We start from the raw sequence: 11358 nt of genomic DNA on the forward strand, positions 1-11358 counted from the left end.
TATGTTAATATGAAATGTACCACCCACTCACTCACCACTTCCCCATTCACCACTTCTGCTCAACTATCTGACAGAAAATCTCCCAGATACAGGTACAACGTCTCCTACTTGCACCATGATGGTGAATTTCTTCTCCACATATTCCAACAAGTTGATGGCCATCTTATGTCAGAGCAGTTTGTTCAGAAACAATAACTACATGTGATTAAGAGATTTAGCATTTGCAAAGCCTTTCCATGGTGTGATTTCCATGGTCTTGGCCTTTTCAATGAAACCCAGAGCTCTACTGTGGACAACCAGCAAAAGTGAAAGATCTATGCAGAAATGCCATGAAAACAAGAGATACCTGTTGTTACTTGGGAAGGTGCAGAAGTCACATCCTGAGCCTTGTCCCTTTCCCTCTCTACCCAGTAGTTGCAGGAGGCCATGCAGTATCCAGGGCCTGAAACCAACCAAGCTGAACATCTCCATACTCTTGTCTACTGAGAACAAGCATTGCCAGTTCTTTTTTAAAGCACAAGAAAGAAAAAGGACAGATGAACAGATTCAGGCAGCTTGCACACAATCTTTTCCTACCAGGTATTCTAGACACAGGCCATTATTTGCCTTCTCATTGCAACAAGACAGCCATTCATGGTTAGTTGACATTGCAGCACGGCAGCAAAGCATTTTGGGAACTGAGCTGAAATACTGAATGGGACTGGAACATATGTAGGATTGTTGCTTTGATTTCATAGTATCATACAATTGTTTTGCTTTGAAAAGGCCTGTAAGATCATCAAATCCAACAACCAACCTCACACTACCAGGCCTATCACTAACCCATGTCCCTCATCTCTGAATCTTTTTAGTATCTCCAGGCATGGGGACTCCACCATCTCCTTGGGCTGCCTCTACCAGTGTCTAACAACTCTCTCAGGGAGAAGGTTCTTCCTAATGTCCAATTTAAACCTGCCCTGACACAACTTGAGGTCATTTCCTCTTGTCTGGTCACTTCTCCTGTACTTGGGAGAAGAGATTGACTCTCTCCTCACTACAACTGTCTGTCAAGTAGTTGCAGAGTGATCATGTCCTCCAGACTAAACACTCCCAGCTCTCTCAGCCTCCCATCAGACTTGTTCATCAGACCCTTCCCCAGGATATTTTCAAATGGATGAGCACTCAAAAACATTCCAAGTTCCTGTTACTTCTGAAACTGGTAACAACCTTATCTGAAGAACAGTACACTGATCTTTAGGTATGGGTCTTTTATGATAATATATCTGTATCCATATGCTCTGTTCTTGTATATGGCCAAGGGCTGTGTGGTGACATGAGGAAAGCAGCATTTCCTTGAAGACAGAGACAACTGAAAATGAGAGAGGCGGGAGCAGATGGCAGGATGTACAGTAGTTAACAGCAAAATAATAGCAACTGCAAAATTGGAAACTTTGGTGGAGGAGAAAGGACATGAGAAAATTGTAGAAACAGAAGAGATACTCATTTAGCATGTAATCCAATTACAGAGCACTGGAATAGGCTGCCCAGATAGGTTGGGGAGTCTCCTTCTCTGGAGACATTCCAAACCCACCTGGATGAGTTCCTGTGTGACCTACTCTAGGTGGTCCTGATCTGGTAGGGGAGTTGCACTAGATCGTCTCTCAAGGTCCCTTCCAACCCTAGTGATTCTGTGCCTTTCTGGACTTTAAAGATGAATTTAAGATACTGCCTAACACTGAGCTATTTCCTAAGACATTGCAGAGCTTTGGCTGTGATTTATCTCATGTATTTGATTTTACACTTGACCTCCTCAGTGTGATTCCCCTTTTCAGATCATGAAAGAAGGAAAGAAAAACAACCAAACCAAAACCTTAAGAAACATAGAGTGAATTTATTTCCCAGGAAAATGAGTAAAACAAATGAACTACTCACAAGAAGTGCTTATTTTTGCCAGATGCGATAAAAAGAGCCTAGACAAACAGTTAGATTTAGATATTGATATTTCAACAGATACTGCTGTTCCAATAGATGTCTGTCTGGTCAAGGGGACATAAGAAATTCAGCCAAAAGCAGGAAAGGCTAGCAGGTGGTAATGGCAATAATAGTGAACTTCAGCAAGTTCAGAGGGAGAGAGTGAAAAGACTTGAGTATAAAGTCTTTATCTAATGGGGAACAGAAGAAACACATCTAGATTTCTAATTAGATATCCCTTCCTGAATGATGAAATTGTCTTCCAAAAGCAGGCTTGGGTAGAAGAACAAAAAATGGAGCTAGGAAACACATGTCTTTTTGAGCTTTTACAGTAATTTACACAAAAAACAGATTAAAAACATCCTGTGCAGGATTTAGTCCAGATTCTGAGTGGATGTGGAAATGGACAACGGATGTGGAAATTAAAACTATGGAGCATTCACAGAATCCTGGGTTAGATCTAAAGGGTTAGACTAATCTAAAGGGTTAGACTTCAGTCTGAGTTTTCTGTATCCATAAACTGCATCAGATGAAGTCAACTCTGATGTTCAGTTGTCCTAAATGCCAGTGGGTAATGCTTTGCTCTTACTGACTCTGCAAGTAGGTTCAGGCATCTCGAAGCCTTAAGGCAGTCCTAAGCAGTAAAATTAAGGTTACAAAAAGGCAATGAGTCCCTTGGCCTTTTCTACACCTATCTTTTGTCACCAGATTTCCTGCAGCAAGCAGGTGTGTTGCTTTCCTTTTGATGCCAAGGAAAACACTGAAGTTCTAATACATTGTCGTGATGGGCAGAGATGCACATGAATTTATCCCATATCCAGATGAGCAAATAGTTCAAACATGATTATTCTCTGAAGAGTAATTTTTAATCTGTCTATTGCTAGTTAAATAAAATATTATGGGATTGTATTTGTTTTGCTATTTTGTCTCTGTTAGCAAGACTCACAGCCTATTCTTTGGTAGATAAATACAGATGATATAGGTCTCGTTTTTCACGGATACATATAAGACCTCAATATGTGAAAGTTTTTCATATTAGTATTGATATATTCAGGGAAGAACTCTTATTTGTAGATTATTACAGATGAAAGGGATGCCTACATTAGCAAATCCTCACTGAACAATTTACATACCACTACTTCAAGCACAGTTGATAATGTCACTTACAAAGCAAAAGGAATTAGGGTCATTCTTCTGCTGCAGTTTTTCACAAGGCTTCATTGCAGGCTCCCGTGAACAACTCTCAGATCCAAGACCAGAAACACCCGTGTTTCAGAGATGAGTACATATACACAGTAGTTCCTGTGTGGCCTACTCTAGGTGGTCCTGTTCTAGCAGAGGGGTTGGACTAGATATCCTTTCGAGGTCCCTTCCAACCCTTGAGATTCTGTGATACTGTGATCCCTGGTCAACTTAAGTCTTAAGAGTTGGGCAGAGAGGAACTTCATGAGGTTCAACAAGGACAAGGGCAGAGCCCTACATCTGGGAAGGAACAACTCCCTGCACCAGCACAGGCTGGGGATTGACCTGCTGGAGAGCAGCTCTGCAGAGAGAGACCTGGGAGTGCTGGTTGACAATAAACTAATCATGAGCCAGCAATGTGCCCTCGTGGCCAAGAAGGCCAATGGCAGCCTGGGATGCATCAAGAAGAGTGTGGCCAGCAGGTCAAGGGAGGTTCTTCTCCCCGTCTATTCTTCCCTGGTGAGGCCTCATCTGGAGTCCTGTGTCCAGCTCTGGACTCCTCAGCTCCAGAGGGACAGGGAAGTGCTGGAGAGAGGCCAGTGCAGGGCCACCAAGATGATCAGGGGACTGGAGCATCTTCCTTATGAGGAAAGGCTGTGGGAACTGGGGCTGTTTAGTCTGGAGAAGAGGAGACTGAGGGGAGACCTTATTAACATTTATAAATATCTAAAGGGTGGGTGTCAGGAGGTTGGAGCAGCACTTTTTCCTATTGTATCTAGTAACAGGACAAGGGGTAATGGGATGAAGCTGTAACACAGAAAGTTCCATTTAAATGTAAGAAAAAAATATTTTACTGATGAGATGACGGAGCCCTGGCACAGGCTGTTCAGAGGGGTTGTGGAGTCTCCTTCCTTGGAGGTCTTCAAGATCAATCTGGACACATTCCTGTGCAACCTGAACTAGGTGGGACCTGCTTCTGCAAGGGGGTTGGACTAGATGATCTCTAAAGATCCCTTCCAATCCCTACCATTCTATGATTCTATAATTCTAAATCCAAAAATTATTCTTAATAATACTAGTGTTTCATCTGTATCTTGTACAAAAGTTGCACTACTTTTCCTGCTCTAGAGAGCCAGCAGCCTTGATTTATGACATAGAATATTCCCACACCAGAAACAGAAAGTTGTTCAACTGCTCATTTACCATCGTCTGATGCACTAGAAGAAAGCATTCATCTTCTGTTTGCAGTGTCATGTTTTAATCTGTAGCCTTTCCCTGGCTTCTAGTGCTTGAAGAAGTTGCTAGGCTGGGGGTTACTAATTAAAGCATTTGAATATTTTCTCTACTAAGATAAACATGGAACCCCACAATGCTACTAGCTCTTCCTTAACCTACAAGCAAATAAGAAATAACATACTAGCTCAGCTACATTATCAATGTTTCAATTGTGCAATAAAGAGAAAAAAAATAATTCTCAAGATCAACACAGCATCTCACCTTTCTACTCTTTCCAGAAACTCTAAACACTGCTGCTGCTAATCAGCAGCATCATAAATGCTTTAGGAAACAATCCAAATACAAGGTGATGCTGAATCCTCAGACTAAGCTGCATTTCTGTACAAGTAAAAAGTAAGTACCTCAAGAAATTCTCCACAAAACCCTTCTGGAAGTTATAGCAACTGCATTCACTATGTTTTTACTAGAAAACAGTTTTTAAAACTACTTAAGAAAGTACATTTTTAAGCCATTATTTGCATCTCTAACTTTCAGGCCTTCCAATGCAATCCTGATCTCCATTCAGCTTCCAGCCTTTTGCTTCCACTTGGTATTCATGGCATATGAGTTGCTGGAGTGACTCCCAAACTCAGGGAAGGAATTTCCTCTCCAAAATTCAGGAGGCTTAAATCTAAACTGCTGAACTGTGGCTTTCACTGGGAAACACCATGACGGCACAACCCCTTACATCTCTCAGGCGAATCAGACATCTGAGCAGAATCATGCTGAAAGCAATAACTGCTGTAAGTTCAAAACACGATCAAAGGGATGGGAAAAGAAATAGTCTTTAAGAACTTTAAATTGTTAGATTTGCTGTATCAGAATTATGATCTTGCTACGTTTACTTACTCACAAGTGCTGTAAAGTAACAAAACTCCAACACTACTTGGGATATGAAAGCTTTGGGAGTCATTATACTTGGTTCATCTTACATAAATTATGCCTTTCCATTGCATCATCTTCTCTACATGATTGGCATCATACTGTACAATAGCCATGTTTCACATTTGTCTACTGAAAAGGGTTTTCCCCCCACCTTGAAATAGCTATGGGAGGTGAGATGAGAGGGCTGCTGGATTTCTAGACTCCAATCAGTCACCTGAGTAAAAGATTGCTGTGGGCTTAACTCTCTGGTGCTTCCATCTGCATGAACAATGGCTTTGACTCTCAAGTTTGAGAGAGAAGCATGCTAGCACTTCACATTTAGTCTCCTCTTCGAGGAGAAAGAATTTGATTTCCCCCTGAGGTGTACAAAACAGAAAAGATTGAAAGCATGAGGCAGGTCTTCAGTCTTGATGCAGACCTGCCACTTCTGAAGTCTGTGGAAAAATGTTTGTCAGAGCTAATTGCAAAGCACATCTGCTCTCACACTCCCTAAGTCTCTGCTCAGTGACGATGGACTTCTTGCTTTTCCACACCACCAGTTTGACATATTGATTCATTTGCTCACATGTGGCAGCCTGTATAAGTTGCCCATGACCTCGCTAATTATGGAGAGTTCCCCGTGAAAAACAAACCAAAACCCACAAGAAATAATTCATAGCATACTATTAAATTTTCTCTAAAAACTTTACTTTGGGATACTTTTTACAAAAGCCACTCTGTTACTTTAAAAAAGCATTAAGTTGTATCCACAGAAATGCACTGAATAGCCATGAGACCAGTGTTTTCCCTGTGTTTGTGCACTTTGTAGGTGAAGTCCCTGTAAAGTTGGAAGCATTAAAAGACAAAAAGAAAAGTGTTAAAAGCTATCATCTAGGTTTCAGCATTAAGACTTGTGATGTCCACACTAAGCTAGAACAAAGATAGCTGCAATTCAGTGTAACAGAAATGCCAACTCTTCTGTCACACGTTGCTGAGATGTTATCACCAACATTATTCAACATTCCAATATATTAAAGCATTATGACACCTGGAAAATATTCACAAGTTGTCATCTTGTTCCTAATAACATCCTTGAGGCAAAAAGATTTATTCCCCACACACTAATGTACAAGAGTGTCAGCTTTATGATTCCTGCCTATGAATTACACCGTGAGGACTCAGTTTCACTGGCAACAATTCAAGAACAGGAAAGTCAGGACAACAAAACGACTTCAAAGAACATGAGTTATTGGAAAGATCACGCAAGTGCAAGTTAAGTATTCAACCTTAACACATTTCAGTTTCATCACATTCCAAATAGCAGGAATCAATTATTTTTTTGTGGCAGCACACCTCTGATTTCTCAGATCCTAGCTCCATCCTGATGTGCAGCTGTAATTCTGCATATTAGTGCAACTCAAAATGAAAACAAAAACAACAACAACAAAAACCAAACCCCAGTGGAACTACACATGGGCAAAGTATGAATAAAGTCACACAGACCCTGAGGATGAGGCTGACCCACCTTTCTGCAGAAGACAAGTTCTTAAAATAACTATGTAACCAAAGCATTTAAATCCATTCAACAGATGACTTTTCTACTTAATGAGAGACTTCTCTTCAACCACGAGTTATAAATATGCATTGCCTTTGCCTAGAGTGAATCTCGCAGTGAAGGGAACATTTCTAAGGGAAATGCAAAGATTTCATCTACAACTGGATTCTATTATTCTGTTTCTCATTTTAGGAAAAGAATGAGAGGAAGAAAAAGTATTTTTTCTACCACATGGCTTTGAGCCATGTTAAGACCTACCTTATCTCTGAGCTCTGTCCTGAGGCAGTGGAATGCCTTTCTTGCAGGATACAGCCCTGCAAGTAAACAGGGAGGGATGGGCAGGATGTGGGCAGAACTTGGGATCTACTCTACCCCTCCCAGGGACCAAAGTAGCCTTGCAGACACCACAGAGAACAGAAGGATAGTAACCAAGGGCTATCCCTGCTGCAGTGCCTCGCACGATTACTGCTTGGGCATCTGTCCTCGAATCCTGCCTGGCTCAGGACAGCACACAGGCACTGCTTAACATCCCCTTCGTCTGCAGAAAGATACACCAGTCTCACTGCTGGTCCCTGTATTCATACAATCGTTACAGTTGGAAAAGACCTTTAAGATCATCAAGTCCAACCACTAACCTCACACTGCCAAGCCCATCACTAAACTAAACCACATCCCTCAGTACCTCACCCACACGTCTTTTGACTATCTCTAGGATGATGACTGCACCACCTGCCTGGGCAGCTCGTTCCAATGCTTAACAACCCTCTTAGTGAAAAAGTTCTTTCTAACTTTAAATCTAAACTCTCCCTGGCACAACTTCAACCCATTTCCTCGTGTTCTATCATTCATTACTGGAGAGAAGATGTCAACCTGCACCTCACTACAATTCTCCTTCAGATAGATGTAGAGTGATGATAGCCCATCTCAGTCTCCTCTAGGCTAAACAGCCCCAGCTCCATCAGCTGTTCCTCATCAGACCTGTTCTCTAGACCCTTCACCAGCTTTGTTGCCCATCTCTGGACACACTCCAGCAAGCACCTCCATGTCCTTCTAGTATTGGTACTCAATTACTGTGGAATATAACAGCATTTGCAGATACTCATTTAACTCAGATTGCTGCTTGGTAATCAGAGCTCACTGGCTTCTAGTCTGTCATTTCAAGCACTTCCTGATGCAATCGCCTAGAAGAGATATTGCCAGAATGTTGTCTCTCACCTGCTTCTGCTGTAGTCAGCAGTTTGAGTATATTAAAAAGATGATGGAGTAGAGCATCTCCCTTATGTTGAAAGGCTGAGGGAGCTGGGACTCTTCAGCTTGGAGGAGACTGAGGGGTGACCTCATTAATGTTTACAAATATATAAAGGGTGGGTGTCAGGAGGATGTAGCCAGGCTGTTCTCACTGATATCCAATGATAGGACAAGGGGCAATGGGTATAAACTGAAACACAAGAGGTTCCAAAGAAATACAAGGAAGAACTTCTTCACTGTTGAGGTGAGGGAGCACTGGAACAGGCTGCCCAGATGGGTTGTGGACATTCCAACCCACCTGGACAAGTTCCTGTGTGACCTACTCTTGGTGGTCCTGCTCTGGCAGGAGGGTTGCACTGGATGAGCTTTTGAGGTCCCTTCCAACCCTTGTCATTCTGTGATTATTGTTTCTGAACTGGTCATATGCAAACTTAAAAAAACAATTTGTCATAATTTTATACATACATATTTTTGAAAACATTCTAAAAGTGACATATTTCAAAAGCCATGCATTTTTAGTACTTGAGGTGCTCTCCCTGAACTCATCACATCAGTGCCTGCCAACACAGACAATTTCTCTCTTTTTTTTTTAAATACCACACCCTGAACTTTGTGATTTGCTAGCTCTGCTGATTTAATAACATAGCTTGCAAAAAAGATCAATGTTCAGACAATCCCACTGGTATCTCAGCATACCTCTTAGCAGATTAAAGCACTCCATAATTTTTTATTGGAATGACAGAATCCGCCCCTAAATAAAGACACCACGGCAGAAGCCTCAATAAATTGGGAGTAATTTTCCACTTAAGTCTGTGTAACACCAAACACACTGTCAAAACCTTAAATCACACATAGCTATTGCTAGTGACAGACCACTTCTTAGACTTCATGGATTTATTCCCAGAAAGCATTAAACCTATGGGAAGGATTGCATTAATTTTTCTATCTCTCTTTCCCACAGAGACATCGTTTAAACCATATCCCAAAGAATCATTATTTACTCTCAAAGAAAGCATCAGTGTGAACAGGATGAGAGCTCTTTCCCTGAACTCAGGTGAGACAATGAAGGACCCTGGAGAAAGGAAGATCTGTGTCTTGGATACAGAGTTGGATGTAAAGTGACCTCTGAGTTCCCACACAGCCAGAAAATCTATGTATTTCCATTATCAACTTTTCTCATTAAAAGTTTGGGATTTGTAGTCTCACAGCCTAGAAGAAGACACATTTTCAAATATCTCTTAAAAATTTACTTCAATCCATCATTGATGGAAGATTTAAGTTTTATTCTCCTTCAAATGTAAGGCTACTTTTTATTACTATTAATTTAACAAGATGTGGGTACTCTATTTCTCCTTTCTCCTAGAAAATTATAGCACAATCTTGTGAAAATTTGCCCCTGGTATCTAATACTTAACATCATCCTTTTGCAATTTTTAGCTCTTAATTCCTGTTATTTTCACTTTTTGATTTTGTATCCCAAGGCATGAAATTTGTAGAGTCTTTTGTCATTCAGTTTGACATCTCCAAGAAGCCAACAGCTTGTCCTTTGTGATAAACCATAAGCTAGAAAGGGCCATCTCCAGTACCATAGAAGACTGCACAACTCCTAGGACCTAAGGACAGTGCTGCTTCAATGCCAAACAGATGGTTTTTAAAAGGACTTTTAAAAGAATTATCCATAGTTTACTCATGGTAGATCCTACAGGAGTCTCTACCCTGAGCCAGTCTTTTAAAGTCCTAAAATAAAATGCTGTCTCATCTGATCTTTGAGATGCCACCATGCCTCAAGTCACAAGCAAGATACATCTCCCAGAAAGTCTCTGTTATGAACTGAAATAGAAACAGGTCCTGGAAGGATGGGAAAAGGTTTATAATCAGGCTTTTCACCTGTTACCTGGTCTTAAAAAAGCCAATTTTTCAGGCAAGGACTCGGGCAGTGCCATGTGCTTTGGGAATTCAATCCATAATATGATGAATCTTCATGTCATTAATGAAGAGAAGTACAAAGGCATACAGCTAAGGAAAAGAAGTGACACTTCTGTGGCTTCCTTGGCTATCTGGGACATATCTTATGGGGTTTTACCTTCAAAAGTACTCTCTGAGAGTGAGAATGGGAATAGGAACATAGACATGGAAATGAGGAGAAATTTAACTGAAAGTAAATATGTTTAAGTTATTTATCATACCAGTGGAATTGGGCATAAGGGTACTTCATGCTTTATCTGTTTTACTGCATGCTGTTATCAGGTCTTGGCTCAGAAACTGCCGAAGGAAAGGTGATTTCTCTTTAGATACATCTCAAATGGATGGTGTCCTAGAAAGCAGAATTTTCCCAACTTCTCTGTATCTAAAATTAGCAACTTAATGTCATAGCCCACTCATAACTGCTACAGCCTTCCTGGGGTCATGGCCCAGTGTCTGGGAACAGTTGTTAAAGGAAGTGAAAAGGATACTAAGAGAAGGAAGTATGACAGTAGAGATATCTACTGAAAAGGGGAAAAAAAGTCAAAGAAGTCAATAAAAGAAATGCACTCAAAAATGTACAAATAACTTGAGCAAAAAAAGAAGAGAAAATGCACTCAGTAATAAACCTAAGGGATAGCAAAAAAAGAAGCTAAAATGAGCCCACTCATAAACTGTTTTAATTTCAGGAATTAATCATAAAAGCACTTACCCATATAATTAAGGAAAACCTCCAGAAAACATAAAAAACACCCTTTGAAATACTCTAGAGGTGGTGCCATAATTAAACAGCAAAGCAGGACAGGGGAAATCACTTTGAAACAACTCGAGCTCAAGGTGGTTTATGAAATGTCAGACTTGAACAAAGGTTGTCAACCCATCTGTTAGGAATGAGCAATTCATTCCTGCCCCAGCCTCCCAGAGCAGTTGAATAGTCAAAGCAATGCTAAAGGGTTGTCCTTTACAAAATGAATGATTCTACTCCAGGAACATGAAGTCACTGGCCACTGCAGAACTACATCAGGAGGTCCCATGTTAAGACTGAGAATATCCTGGGCTGGGATGCAGAAGATGGTATAAATGAGGCAGATTTGAGCTTTACCAGTGCTCACAGAGGACCATATGAATTTCAGGTGCCACAGAATAGCCATGGCTTGCTGCTTCTTAGCAGGTACTGAATTAATTTCCCAGGCAGACATTAAAACCATCATGCCTAACTAGTCTGTGTAGATCTAGTCAATGGGGTTTGTTGTAGATTTTCTGGTACATTTTGCAAAGATCAGCACTGATCACCTTTCTCTTATCAAGTACTACAATGGTCT

Source organism: Colius striatus, chromosome 4 (assembly GCF_028858725.1).
Source record: "Colius striatus isolate bColStr4 chromosome 4, bColStr4.1.hap1, whole genome shotgun sequence".
NCBI lineage: Eukaryota > Metazoa > Chordata > Aves > Coliiformes > Coliidae > Colius > Colius striatus.